The following is an 18,031-nucleotide window of genomic DNA, read 5'->3' on the forward strand; positions in this document are numbered from 1 at the left end:
ATGGGGATAGCATTGGATCTAAAGATTACTTTGGGAAGTGTAGCCATTTTCACAATATTGATTCTTCCTAACCACGAGCATGGAATGTTTTTCCATCTGTTTATGTCCTCTCTTATTTCCTTGCACAGTGATTGGAAGTTCTCCTTGAAGAGGTCCTTCACATCCCTTGTTAGTTGTATTCCTAGGTATTTTATTTTCTTTGTAGCAACTGTGAATGGGAGTTCACTCATGATTTGGCTATTTGTCTGTTGTTGGTGTATAAGAATGCTTGTGATTTTTGCACATTGATTTTATATACTGAGACTTTGTTGAAGTTGCTTATTGGCTTAAGGAGTTTTTGGGCTGAGACGATGGGGTCTTCTAAATATACAATCATGCCATCTGTAATTAGAGACAACATGACTTTCTCTTTTCCTAATTGAATACCGTTTCTTTCTTTTTCTTGCTGACTGCCCTGCCCAGAACTTCCAATACTATGTTGAATAGGAGTGGTGAAAGAGGGCATCCTTGTCTTGTACCAGTTTTCAAAGCGAATTTTGCTTCCAGTTTTGGCTCATTCAGTATGACATTGGCTATGTATGGGTTTGTCACAAATAGGTCTCATCATTTTGAGATATGTTCCATCTATTCCTAGTTTATTGAAAGTTTTTAGCATAAAGGGCTGTTGAATTTTTTCAAAGATCTTTGCATCTATTAGGATAATCATGTGGTTTTTTGTCTTGGGTTCTGTTTATGTGATGGATTACATTTATTGATTTGCATATGTGGAACCAGCCTTGCATCCCAGAGATGAAGCTGACTTGAACATGATGCATAAGCTTTTTGAAATGCTGTTGGATTCAGTTTACCAATATTTTGTCGAGGATATTTGCATCAATTTTCATCATGTATATTGGCCTGAAATTTTCTTTTTTAGTTGTGTCTCTGCTGGGTTTTGGTAATGGGATGATCATGATCTCATAAAATGAGTTAGGGAAGATAGCCTCTTATTCTATTGTTTGGAATAATGTCAGAAAAAATGATATCAGCTTCTCTTTGTATCTCTGGTAGAATTTGGCTGTGAATCCATCTGGTCCTGGACTTTTTCTGTTTGGTAAGCTATTAATTGCTGCCTTAATTTCAGACCTTGTTATTGACCTATTCAAGAATTCAACTTCTTCCTGGTTTAGTCTTGGGAGGGTGTAAGGGTCCAGGAATTTATCCATTTCTTCTAGATTTTCCAGTTTGTTTGCATAGAGGTTTTTATAGTATTCTCTGATGTTAGTTTGTATTTCTGTGGGATCAGTGGTGATATCCCCTTTATCATTTTTTATTGCATCTATTTATTCTTCTCTCTTTTCTTCTTTATTAGTCAGGCTAGCAGTCTATCTCTTTTGTTGTTTTCAATAAACCAGCTCCTGAATTCACGAATTTTCTGAAAGGCTTTTTTGTCTCTGTCTTCTTCAGTTCTGCTCTGATCTTAGTTATTTCTTGTCTTCTACTAGCTTTTAAATTTGTTTGATCTTACTCTTCTAGTTTAATTGTGACATTAGGATGTCAATTTTTTATCTTTCCTCATTTCTCCTGTGGATATTTAGTGCTATAAATTTCCCTGTACACACTGCTTCAAATGTGTCCCAGAGATTCTGGTATGTTGTGCCTTCACTCTCATTGGTTGCATGTGACATCTTTATTTCTGCTTCATTTCATTTTTTATCCAGTAGTCATTCAGGAGCAGGTTTTTCAGTTTCCATGTAGTTGTCTGATTTTGAGTAAGTTTCTTAATCCTGAGTTCTCATTTGATTGCACTGTGGTCTGAGAGAATGTTATGATTTACTTTCTTTTGCATTTGTTGAGGATTGTTTTACTTCTAATTATGTGGCTGATTTTAGAATAAGTTCGATGTGGTGCTGAGAAGAATGTATATTCTGTGGATTTGGGGTGGAGAGTTCTGTAGATGTCTATTAGGTCCATTTGGTCCAGATCTGAGTTCAAGTCCTGGATATCCTTGTTAATTTTCCATCTGGTTGAACTGTCTAATATTGACAGTGCAGTGTTAAAGACTCCCACAATTATTGTGTGGGAGTCTCCTGTTTGTAGGTCATTAACAACTTGCTTTATGTATCTGGGTGTTCCTGTATTGTGTGCATATATATTTAGGATAGTTCATTTTTCTTGTTGCATTGTTCCCTTTACCATTAGGTGATGCCCTTCTTTGTCTCTTTTGATCTTTGTTGATTTAAAGCCTGTTTTATCAGAGACTAGAATTGCAAACTCTGCTTTTTTTGCTTTCCATTTGCTTGGTAAATCTTCCTCCATCTCTTTATTTTGAGCCTATATGTGTCTTTGCACATGAGATGGGTCTCCTGAATACAGCACACCAATAGGTCTTGACTCTTTATCCAGTTTGCCACTCTGTGTTTTTTAGTTGGGGAATTTAGCCCATTTTACATTTAGGGTTAATGTTATGTGTGAATTTCATCCTGCAATTATCATGCTAGCTGGTTGTTTTGCCTGCTAGTTAATGCAGTTTCTTCATAGTGTCAATGGTCTTTATGATTTGGTACGTTTTTGCAGTGGCTGGTACTGGTTATTCCTTTCCATGTTTAGTGTTTCCTTCAGAAGGTCTTGTAAGGGAGGCCTAGTGGTGACAAAATATTTCAGCAGTTGCTTTTCTGTAAAGGAATTTATTTCTCTTTTGCTGATGAATCATAGGTTAGCTGAATATTAAATTCTGGGTTGAAAATTCTGTTTTTTTTTTTTTTTTTTTTTTAAGGATGTTGAATATTGGCCTGTACTCTCTTCTGGCTTGTAGAGTTTCTGCCAAGAGATCTGCTGTGAGCCTGAGGGGCTTTTTTTATGGGTAACACAACCTTTGTCTCTGGTTTCCCTTAGCATTTTTTCCTTTATTTCAACCCTGATGAATATGACAATTATGTGTCTTGGGGTTGCTCTTCTCAAGAAGTATCTTTGTGGTGGTCTCTGTATTTCCTGAATTTGAATGTTGGCCTGTCTTGCTAGGTTGGGGAAGTTCTCCTGGATAATAGTCTGAAGAGTGCTTTCCAACTTGGTTTCATTCTCCCCATTACTTTCAGGCACAGTGATCAAACAGAGATTTGGTCTTTTCACATAATCTCCTATTTCTTGGAGGCTTTGTGCATTTCTTTTCACTTTTTTTTCTTTAATCTTGTCTTCTCACTTTATTTCATTGAGTTGATCCTCAGTCTCTGATATCTCTTCTTCCACTTGGTCGATTCAGCTATTGAAACTTGTGTATGCTTCACAAAGTTCTTGTGCTGTGTTTACAGCTCCATCAGGTCGTTTATGTTCTTCTCTACACTGGTTATTCTAGTTAGCATTTCATCTAACCCTTTTTCAAGGTTCTTAGCTTCCTTGCATTGGGTTAGAACATGTTCCTTTAGCTCCGAGAAGTTTGTTACTACCCACCTTCTGAAGTCTGCTTCTGTCAATTCATCAAACTCATTCCCCATCTAGTTTTATTCCCTTGCTGATGGGGAGTTGTAATCCCTTAAAGGAGAAGAGGTGTTCTTGCTTTTTGAATTTTCAGCCTTTTTGCACTGGTTTCTTCCCATCTTAATGGGTTTATCTACCATTGGTCTTTGAAGTTGGTGACCTCTGCATGCAGTCTCTGAGTAGATATCCTTTTTGTTGATGTTGAAACTATTTATTTCTGTTTGTTAGTTTTCCTTCCAAACAGTCAGATGCCTCTGCTGCAGGTCTGCTGGAGTTTGCTGGAGGTCCACTCCAGACAGTGCTTGCCTGGGAATCACCTGCAGAACAGCAAAGATTGCTGCCTGTTTATTCCTCTGGTAGCTTCATCCCAGAGGGCTACCCACCAGATGCCAGCCAGAGGTCTCCTGTAAGAGGTCTCTGTCAGCCTGTACAGGGAGGTGTCTCCCAGTCAGGAAACACAGGGGTTACAGAGCCACTTCAGAAGGCAGTCTGTCCCTTATCAGAGCTCAGACACCATGCTGGGAGACCCACTGCTCTCTTCAGATCTGTCAGACAGGGATATTTAAGTCTGCTGAAGTTGTACCCACAACCAACCCCTTTTCCAAGTACTCTGTCCCAGGAAGATTGGGGCATTATTTGTAAGTCCCTGATGGGCTGCTACCTTTTTGCAGAGATGCCCTGCCCAGTGATGAGGCAGCCTAGTGACACAGTCTGCCTACAGAGGCATTGCTGACTTGCTGTGGGCACCACACCATCGCTATGTAAACTTTCCGGATGAGGCTAAAATCACCTACTTGAGCCTCAGCAATTGTGGAGACCCCTACCCCCACTGAGCTCAAATGTCCCAGGTCAAGCTCAGACTGCCATGCTGCTTGTGAGAATTTCAAGTCAGTGGATCTTAGCTTGCTGATCTTTGTAGGGGTGGGACCCACCAAGCCAGATCACTTGCCTCCCTGGCTTCTGCTCCCTTTATCAGGGGAGTGAACAGTTCTGTCTCACCCATATTCTAGGTACCACTGGGGTATGAAAAAAAACTGCTGTGGCTAGCTCAGTGTCTTCCCAAATGGCTGCCCAGTTTTCTGCTGGAAACTCGGGATGCTGGTCTTGTAGGCACTGGAGGGAATCTCCTGGTCTGTGGGTTGTAAAGACTGTGGGATATGCAAAGTATCTGGGCCAGAGTGCCAGAGTGCTGTGAAAAGTCCCTAATTGCTTCCCTTGGCTAGGAGTGGAGTTCCCTGGCCCCTTGTGCTTCCTGGGTGAGGTGATTCCCCGCCCTGCTTTGGCTCACCCTCCTTGGTCTAACCAGTCCCAATGAGATGAACCAGGTACCTCAGTTAGAAATGTGAAAATCACCAGCTTTCTGCATCACTCTCACTGGGGGCTGCACACTGGAATAGTTCCTATTCAGCCATCTTGCCAGCAATCCTGCAATTTTTTTTACTATACATTATTTCTAAAGTTAAAAATATAAAATAGCTCTCTCCCATGAAATACTCAGATATAATGAGGACCACATCCTTTTCCTGTTTCACTTTTCTTATCTTTATATTCTATTTGTGGCTATATAGGCAGATATCCTTGAAATTAGAAATATAGCCAGAGGCTTTACACAGTGGCAGTATTTATTTGTGGCTATATATGCAGATATACTAGAAATTAGAAATATAGCCAGAGGCTTTGCACAGTGGCAGTATTGTAGCCAATGAGGTTTATCCAAGGCGTAATTATTGTTAATTGAAAACTTTTCCCTATACCCCACCATGATGACTTGAAATATAGTCAGCATTGGCAATTTTTGACAGTCTCTACAGAGACTGAATTAAAAAAAGGAAAAAGAAAGAAATATAGCCAGAGGGTTTTCTTCCTAATAAAATTGCATTTTAAATGCATACTAATATGAGTAATTTTTAACCTCTTTTATTGCAGACATTTTAAACATATGCCAGAGTAGATATAATAGCATAATGAACATTAATATTTCCATCAAATAGCTTCACTAAATGGCCAATATTGCTTTATCTATTTCTCCAACTTTGTAATCATCTTGAAACAAACATCAGACATCTAAAATTTCTTCTGTGAATACTTTAGAGTATATCTTTAACAGACTATCATTTTTAAAAACATAACCACAATATCATTATAATCTCAAATAATAATAATTACTGTATACCATCAAATATTTAGCCACTAATCAAATTTCCACAGTTTGGTTGGATTTCTTTTATTTAATATCTCTACAACACTCTTTTGTAGGTTCCCTCTCTCACTTTCATTCTTCAATTTATTAATTGAAGAACTTTGACCATTTATCTTGGAACATTTTCTATACATTAGATTTTGCTGATTGCATTCCTATGTTTCTTTGTCACCTGTGCTTTCCACAAAATAATATACTAAGAGATTAGGTATTATATTATTTTTGGCAAAAATGCATATAGCTGATTTTAATTTTCTTTCCTGTACCATATCTGAAGGCATTTAACAAGGAGTTACTTTTCATTTTGAGATTAATCAATACATTTAAGTGTTGGCCCCTTTACCCAGCAATTTAAAAATTTCCCATGTGGCTTTCATTTAATGCTATCAGCAGGCATTCATATTTATTATAAAGATCCATTAATTACAAAGATTCAAAAACCTGTATTGCAATGGGGCAATATTCCAATTGAATTGCTATCCTTTAATAATTTAATAAATGTAAATAAGATATAATTATTTTCATTTCTTCTTTCAGGAAATTCCATTTTAAGAACCTTGCATTATACTTCATAGTACTTGTTTAAAATTATTGTAAGAGAGTTCTCTTTTTGTTTCTGCATGAGACTGGTTGTGTTCTTACCAGGGAGAGTTTTATTTCCATTTTAATGATAAGCTCTTGAGGGCAGGTAACATCACATCCCATATTTATTTTTATCTAGCACCTCTCAAGATGTATTTTATATTGCAGACATTCAAGAAAGTCTTGGTAATTTGGATGGTTGAATGCTTTGGCACCTGCCAACCTGATCTTTGGGGCATTTCCTCTACCCTAATCCTCCTCCAAGTATGGCCCTGTTCATCATTTTTACCACATCATGTAGGATTAGTGAAGTGTAAAGTCATTGATTGATAGTTGGTGTTTTTGTATTAGGTTCTACCTCACTCTAGAAAGTAACTGTTGATATTTTAAATTCTGACACAGAAAGATCTACTTGTGCTGGTGTCTGCTATTCAATTAGAGTCAAACCATTTTCAACAAAATTTTTAAAAAGGCAGAGATAATTAATTGCTGATGTTAGTTACTACTAACTACTAATGTTACTTACTATACAGTAGTATTTTAGTCATTTATATAAAGGAACTTTGCAATATCTTTCCAGCCCCTATTATAATAAATTTATCTGAAAATCATGATTTTCAGGAAAGGAATACATTGAGTCATTGTGTGATTAGTACATCTGCAACATTTACACAGGGGTTTACACCAAAAGGAGGTAGTATTTATTACTGCTAAAATGAAATCAAAGATATATTACTTTAAGGAGCTTATGGTCCAGTCTGGGAGACAGAATCTATGGTGATAAACAAACGATAATGCATATATAATGATATAGTCAGGATAAGGATAACACTGTTAGAGCTCACTGAGATTATTATAATTATTATAAGTCACTTGAGACTTTACCTCAGGAGAGATCAGTAAAAAAATTTCTCCACATCTCAGCTTCTAGAAGTGGTTATTATATTCCATGGATCTGTAATGGCAGAATTTAGATCAAATTTTTATTAAAAGTTCAGATGGGACAAAAATGCCACATATGGATAGAAATTTCCAGTTTTCCAATGATAGATGACATCTGTTTTTAAGACAGTTTTAGTATGAGTAAGTAACTTTGAAAGGTTATAAAAAACATATGTCATAAGCTTACTTGGAATCTGATTAAATTAATAACAGTATTTTCTAGGCTTTGATGACAGGTTATTCTTGGGAAATTGCCATCACAGTACCTAACAATTCAATTTCATGATTAGTACTCCAGATTGAGTGCTACAGATTTGTTCTATTCCTATTTGGGGTCCAAACTGAATAAGAAATGCCAGTTGCATTTTAATTTCAGGTAACATTTTAGAAAATATTTAAGAAACTTGATTAATGAGAACACATATTTATTTGATTCAATTATTAGGAGGCTTGTTTTTACCTTTTTCATGTTTTAAGCAGGTACTAAATAATCCTGTCAACCTAAGACATTTATAAATGGCATTGCATAGATTTACATATCTCTTGAACATGATAAAGTACTTATAATAAATTACTATGGAAAGGCAGTGTTATTAGTTACTCAATAAATCTTAATAATATTTACCAACATTTATTTTAAAGCAGCAAGAAAAAAATAGGTATTTCATTTTGAAAATAAGGATTTTATTGTTTGCAGATTCTCATCTCTAGACTTAAAGTTAAATCTTTGCCTCTTAAAAATTCTTGTATTTGTTGGCTTTAATGTAGATGAACATGCTTGAGTTCTACAAAAATCTAGTTTCTAGCGTGCAAAAGTCTTTCAGAATATAAGTGGAGTAGAAAAATCGAAACTGGATTGTATATTACAAAGCACTCTCTGTACTACTTAACCAGAAATGTATCTAAATATTTATTTACTTTCCAATGTAGTACATTTATGCCATCTTCTGGCAATACTTCCTGAAGCTGGGAATATTCAAATTAACAAGCATCAAAATAATTTAATATTTTCTTACAAAATCACTAGCTGACATTCCTTAAATAGTAGGAAGGCCTGTACAATTTGAACAAGGCCACAATGGTGTCTCTCTTTAGTAAATAGAGATAAGGTGATAGTACAAAATCAGTGTTATGTTAGTTGGATAGTCCCAATATATCAGAACAGATGTTAAACACTGACAAAACATGTAAAAGTTAAACATTTGGAAAACACCCAAGTGTTCAGGAAGAGAAGGAGTAATGACAGCTCTATTTCACACAGGGTTAATAGAAATATAACTTGGAAAACTGAATGTTAGTGCCTCTCCACATTCATATGTTGAAACCCTAATCCCAAATATTATGGCATTTAGAGATGGTTCCTTTGGGTGGCAATAAAATAAGTACTTTTTTTTTCCTTTTTTACTTTCTAATGTTTGTGGGTATATAACAGATGTATACATTTATGGAGTACATGAGATATTTTGATGCAGGTATGCAATGCATGATAATCATACCATGGAGATTCGGTTATCCATCCCATCATGCATTTATCATTCGAGTTACAAACAATCCAATTATGCTCTTTGTTATTTTATATATATATTTGCATTTTAGGTTCTGGGGTACATGTACCATTATGTAATGTCCTTCTTTGTCTCTTTTGATCCTTGTTGCTTTAAAGTCTATTTTATCAGAGACGAGAATTGCAACTCCTGCTTTTCTTTGTTCTCCATTTGCTTGGTAACTCTTCCTCCATCCCTTTATTTTGAGCCTTTGTGTATCCATGCATGTGAGGTGGGTTTCCTGGATACAGCACACTGATGGGTTTTGGCTTTTTATCCAATTTGCCAGTCTGTGTCTTTTTATTGGTGCATTTACCCCATTTACATTTAGGGTTAATATTGTTATGTGTTAATTTGATCCTGCCATTTTGGTGCTAGCTGACTGTTTTGCCTGTTAGTTGATGCAGATTCTTCATTTTGTTGATGCTGTTTAGCATTTAGTATGTTTTTGGAGTGGCTGGTACTGGTTGTTCCTTTCTATGTGTAGTGCCTCTTTCAGGAGCTCTTGTAAAGCAGGCCTAGTAGTGACAAAATCTCTGAGTACTTGCTTGTTCGCAAAGGATTTTATTTTTCCTTCACTTGTGAAGCTTAGTTTGGCTGGATATGAAATTATGGGTTGAAAGTTCTTTTCTTTAAGGATGTTGAATATTGGCCCCCACTCTCTTCTGGCTTGTAGGGTTTCTGCTGAGAGATCTGCTGTAAGACTGATGGGCTTCCCTTTGTGGGTAACCTGACCTTTCTCTCTGGCTGCCCTTAGCATTTTCTCCTTCATTTTAACCCTGGTGAATCTGACAATTATGTGCCTTGGGGTTGCTCTTATTGAGGAATATCTTTGTGGTGTTCCTTCTATTTCCTGGACTTGAATATTGGCCTGCCTTGCTAGGTTGGGGAAGTTTTCCTGGATAATATCCTGAAGAGTATTTTCCAGCTTGGATTCATTCTCTTCGTCACATTCAGGTACACCTATCAAACGTAGATTAGGTCTCTTCACATAGTCCCATATTTCTTGGAGACTTTGTTCATTTTTTGTGCTTTTTTCTCTAATCTTGCCTTCTCATTTTATTTCATTTAGTTGATCTTCAACCTCTGATATCCTCTTTTCTGCTTGGTCAATTCAGCTGTTGAAACTTATGCATGCTTCATGAAGTTCTTGTGTTGTGTTTTTCAGCTCCATCAATTCACTCAAATTCCTCTCTAAGTTGTCCATTCTCATTAGCATTTCATCAAATCTTTTCTCAAGGTTCTTAGTTTCTTTTCATTGGGTTAGAACATGTTCTTTTAGCTCACAGAATTTTCTCATTACTCACCCTCTGAAGTCTGATTATGCCATTTCATCACACTCATTCTCCATCCAGCCTTGTTCCCTTACTGGTGAGGAGTTGTGATCCCTTGTAGGAGGAGAGGTTTTCTGGTTTCGGGTGTTTTCCTCCCTTTTGTGCTGGTTTCTTCCCATCTTTGTGGATTTATCCACCTGTTGTCTTTGTAGTTGCTGATTTTCAGATTGGGTCTGAGTGGACATCCAGTTGATGATGAAGTTATTTCTGTTCTTAGTTTTCCTTCTAACAGACTGGCCCCTCTGCTGTAGGACTGCTGAGGTCCACTCCAGGCTCTGCTTGCCTGGGGATCACCTGCAGCAGCTGCAGAACTGTAAGGGTTGCTACCAGTTTCTTCTTCTGCTGTCTTTGTCCCAGAATGATGCCCGCCAAATGTCAGTCTGATCAGTCCTTTGTGAGGTGACTCTTTGGATATATGGGGGTCAAGGAGCTGCTTGAGGAGATAGTCTGTCCTTTATAGGAGCACAAGTGCTGAGCTGTGAGCTCTGTTGTTCAGAGCTGCTGGGCAGGTACATTTAAGTCTGCTGCAGCAGAACTCATAAACCCCTATTTTTTTCCCCCCAGGTGCTCTATCCTGGGGAGTTAGGGCTTTATTTCTGAGTTTCCATTGTGCTGCTACCTTTTTTTATCCAGGGCTGCCCTGCCCAGCAAGGAGGCAGCCTGGTCACTGTCTGCCTGCAGAGGGTTTGCTGAGCTGCTGTGGGCTCTGCCCTACTGCCACATGAATTTCCCTGTAGTCCTGTTTATATGGGTTAGAACTGCCTTGGCAATGGTTGCCCACCTTGTAATGGTGGACTCTCTCTGTAGTGGCGGGTTGCCTCGGTAATGGTGGGCTGCCTCAGCAATGGCAGACTACCTCCATACGGGTGGAGTGCCTTGGTAATGGCAGACACCCCTCCCCCACAGAGCTGGACAATTTGGGGTTCAGCTGTGCTTGCTGTGAAACTCTCAACCCAGGGCATTTCCAATTGCAGTTTTTTTTATTTTGGGGGGGGTGGGGGTGGGACCCACCAAGCCTGATAACCTTGCTTCCTGCCTCAGAGCCTTTTTTTTTTCAAGTTGAACAGCTGACTCTCTCCCAGGTGTTCCAGTCGCCTGTTGAAAAAGTGCCAGGATCTGTGTGATTTCACATGCTGTGACCCACTGCGCCGGCTGAAACAACAGCGCTGCCCAGGAATCTCCTGGCCTGGCTCCCTGTTTAATCAGATGAGTGGGCGACTCTGCCTTCCCAGAGCTCCAATCACCATCTTAAAAGGGCAACCAGACCAGTGTATTTTGTACGAAGAACTGCCACACTTGGGCACCAGCAAAATAGCCGTGCCAGCCAAAATAGCTGTGCTGGCGACCTGTGGGGCTCCTCCGCCTGGGAATCTCCTGGTCTGTGGGCAGTAAATATCTGTCTGGAAATCCGGCATCCACTCACCCTCTGTGCTTTCACTGGGAGCTGCAATCCTGAGCTGCTCCTAAACTGCCATCTTGGGTCCTCATTTTCCTGCTGTCTCCTGATTTTTAATAATTGCCATTCTATTTAGTTTAATTAGATTCCATTTATTTAATTATTCCATTTTAATAATTGCCATTCTATTTAGTTTAATTAGATTCCATTTGTCTATTTTGGCTTTTGTTGCCATTGCTTTTGGTGTTTTAGTCATGAAGTCCTTGCCCATGCACATGTCCTGAATGATGTTGCGAATGTTTTCTTCTACACTTTTTATGCTATTAGAACTTACATTTAAATCTTTAATCCATCTGGAGTTAATTTTTATATAAGGTGTAAGGAAGGGATCCAGTTTCAGCTTTCTGCATATAGCTAGCCAGTTTTCCCAACATCATTTATTAAATAGAGAATCCTTTCCCCATTGCTTATTTGTGTCAGGTTTGTCAAAGATCAGATGGTTGTAAATGTGTGGCATTACTTCTGAGGCCTCTGTTCTGTTCTGTTGGTCTACATCTGTTTTGTACCAGTACCATGCTGTTTTGCTTGCTGGAGCCTTGTAGTATGATTTGAAGTCAGGTAGCCTGATGCCTCCAGCTTTTTTCTTTTCCCTTAAGATTGTCTTGGCTATGTGGCTTTTTTTTTGTTCCATATGAAATTCGAGGTGTTTTTTTTCCAATTCTTTGAAGAAGGTCAATGGTAGCTTGATGGGGATAACATTGAATTTATAAATTACTTTGGGCAGTATGGCTATTTTCACAATATTGATTCTTCCTAACCATGAGCATGGAACATTTTTCCATCTGTTTGTGTCCTCTCTTACTTCCTTGTGCAGTGGTTTATAGCTCTCCTTGAAGAGGTCCTTCCCATCCTTTGTTAGTTGTTTTACTAGGTATTTTATTTTCTTTGTAGCAACTGTGAATGGGAGTTCATTCAGATTTGGCTCTCTGTCTATTATTGGTGTATAAGAATGCTTATAATTTTTGCACATTGATTTTGTATCCTGACACTTTGCTGAAGTTGCTTATCAGCTTAAGGAGATTTTGGGTTGAGACAATGAGGTCTTCTAACTATACAATCATGTCGTCTGCAAATAGAGACTGTTTGACTTCCTCTTTTCCTTATTGAATACCCTTTATTTCTTTTTCTTGCCAAATTGCTCTAGCTAGAACTTCCAATACCATGTTGAATAGGAATGGTGAGAGAGGGCACTCTTGTCTAGTGCCAGTTTTCAAAGGGAATGCTTCCAGTTTTTGCCCATGCAGTATGATATTGGCTGTAGGTTTGTCATAAATAGTTCTTATTTTGAGATACATTCCATCCATTTCTAGTCTATTGAGAGTTTTTAGCATAAAAGACTGTTGAATTTTGTCAAAGGCTTTCTCTGTGTCTATTGAGATGATCATGTGTTTTTTGTGTTTGATTCTGTTTCTGTGATAGATTACATTTATATATTTGTGTAAGTTGAACCAGCCTTGCATCCCAGGGAAGAACTGACTTGATCGTGATGGATAAGCTTTTTGATGTGCTGTTGGATTTGGCTTGCCAGTATTTTATTGAGGATTTTTGCATCAATGTTTGTCATGGATATTGACTTGATATTTTCTTTTTTAGTTGTGTCTCTGCCAGGTTTTGGTATCAGGATGATGTTAGCCTAATAAAATGAGTTATGGAATATTGTCTCTTTTTTTTTGTTTGAAATAGTTTCAGAAGGAATGGTATCAGCTTCTCTTTGTACCTCTGGTAGACTCTGGCTGTGAACCTGTCTGGTCCTGGACTTTTTTTGGTTGGTAGGCTATTAATTGCTGCCTCAATTTCAGACCTTGTTATTGGCTTATTCAAGAATGCAACTTCTTCCTGGTTTAGTCTTGGGAAGCTATAGGTGTCCAGGAATTTATCCATTTCTTCTAGATTTTCCAGTTTGTTTGCATAGAGGTGTTTATCAGTATTCTCTGATGGTACGTTGTATTTCTGTGGAAATGGTGGTGATATCCTCTTTATCATTTTTTATTGCATCTATTTGATTCTTCTCTCTCTTCTTCTTTATTAGTCTGGCTAGTGGTCTATCTGTTTTGTTGATCTTTTCAAAAAACCAGATCCTGGATTCATTGATTTTTTGAAGGGTTTTTTGTGTCTCTATCTCCTTCAGTTCTGTGTAGTTATGTCTTGTCTTCTGCTAGCTTTTGAATTTGTCTGTTCTTGCTCCTCTAGTTCTTTTGTGACATTATGGTGTCAATTTTTGATCTTTGCTCATTTCTCTTGTGGGCATTTATTGCTATAAATTTCCCTCTACACACTGCTTTAAATGTGTCCCAGAGATTCTGGTATGTTGTGTCTTCATTCTCATTGGTTTCAAATAATATCTTCATTTCTGCCTTCAATTCATTATTTATCCAGTAGTCATTCAGGAGCAGGTTTTTCACTTTCCATGTAGTTGTGTGGTTTTGAGTGAGTTTCTTAATCCTGAGTTCTCATTTGATTGCACTGTGGTCTGAGAGACTGTTATGATTTCCATTTTTTTGCATTTGCTGAGGAGTGTTTTACTTCTAATTATGTGGTTGATTTTAGAATAAGTTCAATGTGGTGCTGAGAAGAAAGTATATTTTGTGGATTTTGGGTGGAGAGTTCTGTAGATGTCTATTAGGTCTGCTTGGTCCAGACCTGAGTTCAAGTCCTGGATATCCTTGTTAATTTTCCGTCTGGTTGATCTGTCTAATATTGACAGTGCAGTGTTAAAGACTCCCACAATTATTGTGTGGGAGTCTCATTCTCTTTGTATGTGTCTAAGAACTTGCTTTATGTATCTGGGTGTTCCTGTATTGTGTGCATATATATTTAGGACAATTAGGTCTTCTTGTTGCATCGATCTCTTTACCATTATGTAATGCTCTTCATCTTTTTAAATCTTTGTTGGTAAAAAGTCTGTTTTATCAAAAATCAGGATTGTTATCCCTGCTTTTTATTTATTTTTGCTCTCCATTTGCTTCCTAAATCTTCCTCCATCCCTTTATTTTCAGCCTATGTGTGTCTTTACAAGTAAGATTCAGCTGCTGAACACAGCACACCAATGGATCTTGACTCTTTATCCAATTTGCCAGTCTCTATCTTTTAATTGGGGCATTTAGCCCATTTATATTTAAGGTTAATATTGTTATGTGTGAATTTGATCCTAGCTGGTTGTTTTGCCCATTAGTTGATGCAGTTTCTTCATATTGTTGATTGTCTTTACAATTTGGTATGTTTTTTCAGTGAATGGTACTGATTGTTTCTTTCCATGTTTAGTGCTTCCTTCAAGAGGTCTTTTAAGGTAGGCAAGTTTTCAAGCCCCTCTTGCCCTCTACTTGAAAACAGAATCAGAGCTGTTGGGGGTAGTGGGACATGGTGGGGTTGAACCTGTCCCTTCAGTTTGCATGAGAGCTGGCTGAGGCTTGTGACTGCAAACTTTCTTTAACTTACTTGACAACCTGCATGACTGAGCAGAGGCAGCCATCCTCCTCCTCATTATACAACTCCTGTGACTTGGGAATTCTTACCCCATTCCCCATAGCACCTGCAGCAAGATCTGCTCAAGGAAAGTCTGAGCTCTGACATGCCTAGCCCTGCCCCCACCTTATGGTTCGTCTCTGTCCACTGTGGCAGCCAAAGACAAAGGCATATAATTTTGGTAGTTCTAGGGCCCTGCCCACAACCAGTCCCTCTCCACCTTACTATAGCTGATGCTTTTAGAAAGCACCACCTCCTGCCATGAGGCCAATAAGCACAAGTGTAGAGCATTAAACCACCAAAGCTAAGGGCACTCACAGAGTCCATTGCACCCTCTACTACCTCCACCATAACAGGTGCTGGTATCCACAGTTGAGAGACCCATAGATGGTTGACATCACAGGACTCCCAGCAGTTGCTTGTCTGTAAAGGATTTTACTTCTCCACTTATGAAGCTCCGTTTGGCTGGATATGAAATTCTGGGTTGAAAATCGTTTTCTTTATGGATGTTGAAAGTTGGCCCACACTCTTTTCTGGCTTCTATGGTTTCTGTCAAAAGATCGGCAACCAACAGAATGGGGAAAAAATTTTCGCAGTCTACCCATCTGACAAAGGGCTGATATCCAGAATTTACAAAGAACTCAAACAGATTTACAGGAAAAAAACAAACAAGCCCATTCAAAAGTGGGCAAAGGATATGAACAGATACTTTACGAAAGAAGACATATATGAGGCCAACAATCATATGAAAAAATGCTCATCGTCACTGGTCATCAGAGAGATGCAAATCAAAACCACATTGAGATACCATCTCACGCCAGTTAGAATGGTGATCATTAAAAAATCTGGAGACAACAGATGCTGGAGAGGATGTGGAGAAAAAGGAACACTTTTACACTGTTGGTGGGAGTGTAAATTAGTTCAACCATTGTGGAAGACAGTGTGGCGATTCCTCAAGGCCTTAGAAATAGAAATTCCATTTGACCCAGCAATCCCATTACTGGGTATATAGCCAAAAGACTATAAATCGTTCTACTATAAGGACACATGTACACGAATGTTCATTGCAGCACTGTTTACAATAGCAAAGACCTGGAATCAACCCAAATGCCCATTGATAATAGACTGGATTGGAAAAATGTGGCACATATACACCATGGAATATTATGCAGCAATCAGAAATGATGAGTTCGTGTCGTTTGTAGGGACATGGATGAATCTGGAAAACATCATCCTCAGCAAACTGACACAAGAACAGAAAATGAAACACTGCATATTCTCACTCATAGGTGGGTGATGAAAAATGAGAACACATGGACACAGAAAGGGGAGTACTAAACACTGGGGTCTATTGGGGGGAAAAGGGGAGGGCCAGTGGGAGGGGGAGGTGGGGAGGGATAGCCTGGGGAGAAATGCCAAATGTGGGTGAAGGGGAGAAGAAAAGAAAGCACACTGCCATGTGTGTACCTATGCAACTGTCTTGCATGCTCTGCTCATGTACCCCAAAACCTAAAATCCAATAAAAAATTTAAAAAAAAATAAAAAAATTAAATAAATAAATAAAAAGATCCACTGTGTGTCTAATGGGCATCCCTTTCTGGCTAACCCAACCTTTCTCTCTGGCTGCTCTTAGCATTTTTTCCTTCATTTCAACCCTGGTGCTTTTGATGATGTGTCTTGGGGTTGTTCTTCTAGAGGAGTATCTTTGTGGTGGTCTCTGTATGTCCTGAATTTGAATGTTGGCCTACCTTCCTAGGTTCGGGAAGTTCTCCTGAATAATATCCCAAAGAGTGTTTTCCAACTTGGTTTCATTCTCCCCATCACTTTAAATCAAACATAGATTTGCTTTTTCATATTATCCCATATTTCTTTGAGGCTTTATTTATTTATTTTCACTCTTTTTTCCCTAATCTTGTCTTCTCACTTTATTCCATTGAGTTGATCTTCAATCTCTGATATCCTTTTTCCCACTTGATCAATTTGGCTATTGAAACTTATGCGTGCTTCATGAAGTTCTTGCACTGTGTTTTTCAGTTCCCTCAGGTCATGTATGTTCTTTTCTACACTGATTATTCTAGTTAGCATTTCATATAACCCTTTTTCAAGGTTCTTAGCTTCCTTGCATTGGGTAAGAACATGCTCCTTTAGTCCAGAGAAGTTTGTTTTTACCCACCTTCTGAAGCCTGCTTTTAATTCATCAAACTTATTTTCCATCCAGTCTTGTTCCCTTGCTGGTGAATTATAATCCCTCGGAGAAGAGGCATTCTGGTTTTTTGAATTTCCAGCCTTTTTGTGCTGGTTTCTTCCCACCTTCATAGATTTATCTACCTTTGGTCTTTGAAGCTGGTGACCTTTGAATGGAGTCTCTGAGTGGATATCCTGTCTATTGATGTTGAAACTTTTTCTCTGTGTTAGTTTTCCTTCTAACAGGCACCTCTGCTGCTGTTCTGCTGGAGGTCCACTCCAGACACTGCTTGCCTAGGAATCAACTGCAGAACAGCAAGGATTGCTGCCTATTTATTCCTCTGGTAGATTCGTCCCAGAAGGATACCTGCCAGATGCTAGCCATGGCTCCTTTGTTAAGGTATCTCTCAGCCTCTTCTGGGAAATGTCTCCCAGTCAGGATACATGGGGGTCAGGGAGCTGCTTCAGGAGGCAGTCTGAGCCTTATGAGAGCCCAATCGCTGTTCTGGGAGATGTGCTGCTCTCTTCAGAGCTGCCAGGCAGAGACGTTTAAGTCTGCTGAAGCTGTACCAACAACCTCCCGTTTTCCCAGGTACTCTGTGCCAGGAAGGTGGGGGCTTTATTTATAAGTACTTGATGGGCTGCTGCCTTTTTCAGAGATACCGTGCCCAGTGAGGAGTGAGCCTAGTGACATAGTCTGCCTGCAGAGGCCTTGCTGAGCTGCTGTGGGCTCCACCCAGTCACTCTATAAACTTCCTGGCAACTTTCTTTACATAGGCAAAGTTAAAACTGTCTACCAGTGTCTCAGCAATGGCTGATGCCCCTCCCCCCACCAAGCTCAAACATCCCAGGTCAAGCTCAGACTGCTATGCTG

The 18,031-nt window shown here is 38.9% G+C and overlaps 1 protein-coding gene and 1 non-coding gene across 4 annotated transcripts in view; one reads left to right on the forward strand and one right to left on the reverse strand.

Moving 5' to 3' along the window:
• The window catches only part of LOC103790211 (lanC-like protein 3), a 132,389-nt gene that overhangs the window by 11,402 nt on the left and 102,956 nt on the right, over window positions 1–18,031 (reverse strand). Inside the window, exon 4 of one of the 3 annotated variants that reach the window (XR_013531578.1) lies at window positions 15,418–15,522. The exons of the other annotated variants lie outside the window; for them this stretch is intronic. The gene's annotated coding sequence lies outside the window, so the exon portion shown is untranslated. Of the gene's footprint in view, window positions 1–15,417; window positions 15,523–18,031 lie in introns of those variants that run through there. 3 annotated transcript variants of the gene reach the window in all.
• LOC118150703 (U4 spliceosomal RNA) lies at window positions 5,127–5,267 on the forward strand. The gene has a single exon (XR_004738860.1). It is a non-coding gene; the product is annotated as a U4 spliceosomal RNA (small nuclear RNA).

This window comes from Callithrix jacchus, chromosome X (assembly GCF_049354715.1).
Source record: "Callithrix jacchus isolate 240 chromosome X, calJac240_pri, whole genome shotgun sequence".
Classification (NCBI taxonomy): domain Eukaryota; kingdom Metazoa; phylum Chordata; class Mammalia; order Primates; family Cebidae; genus Callithrix; species Callithrix jacchus.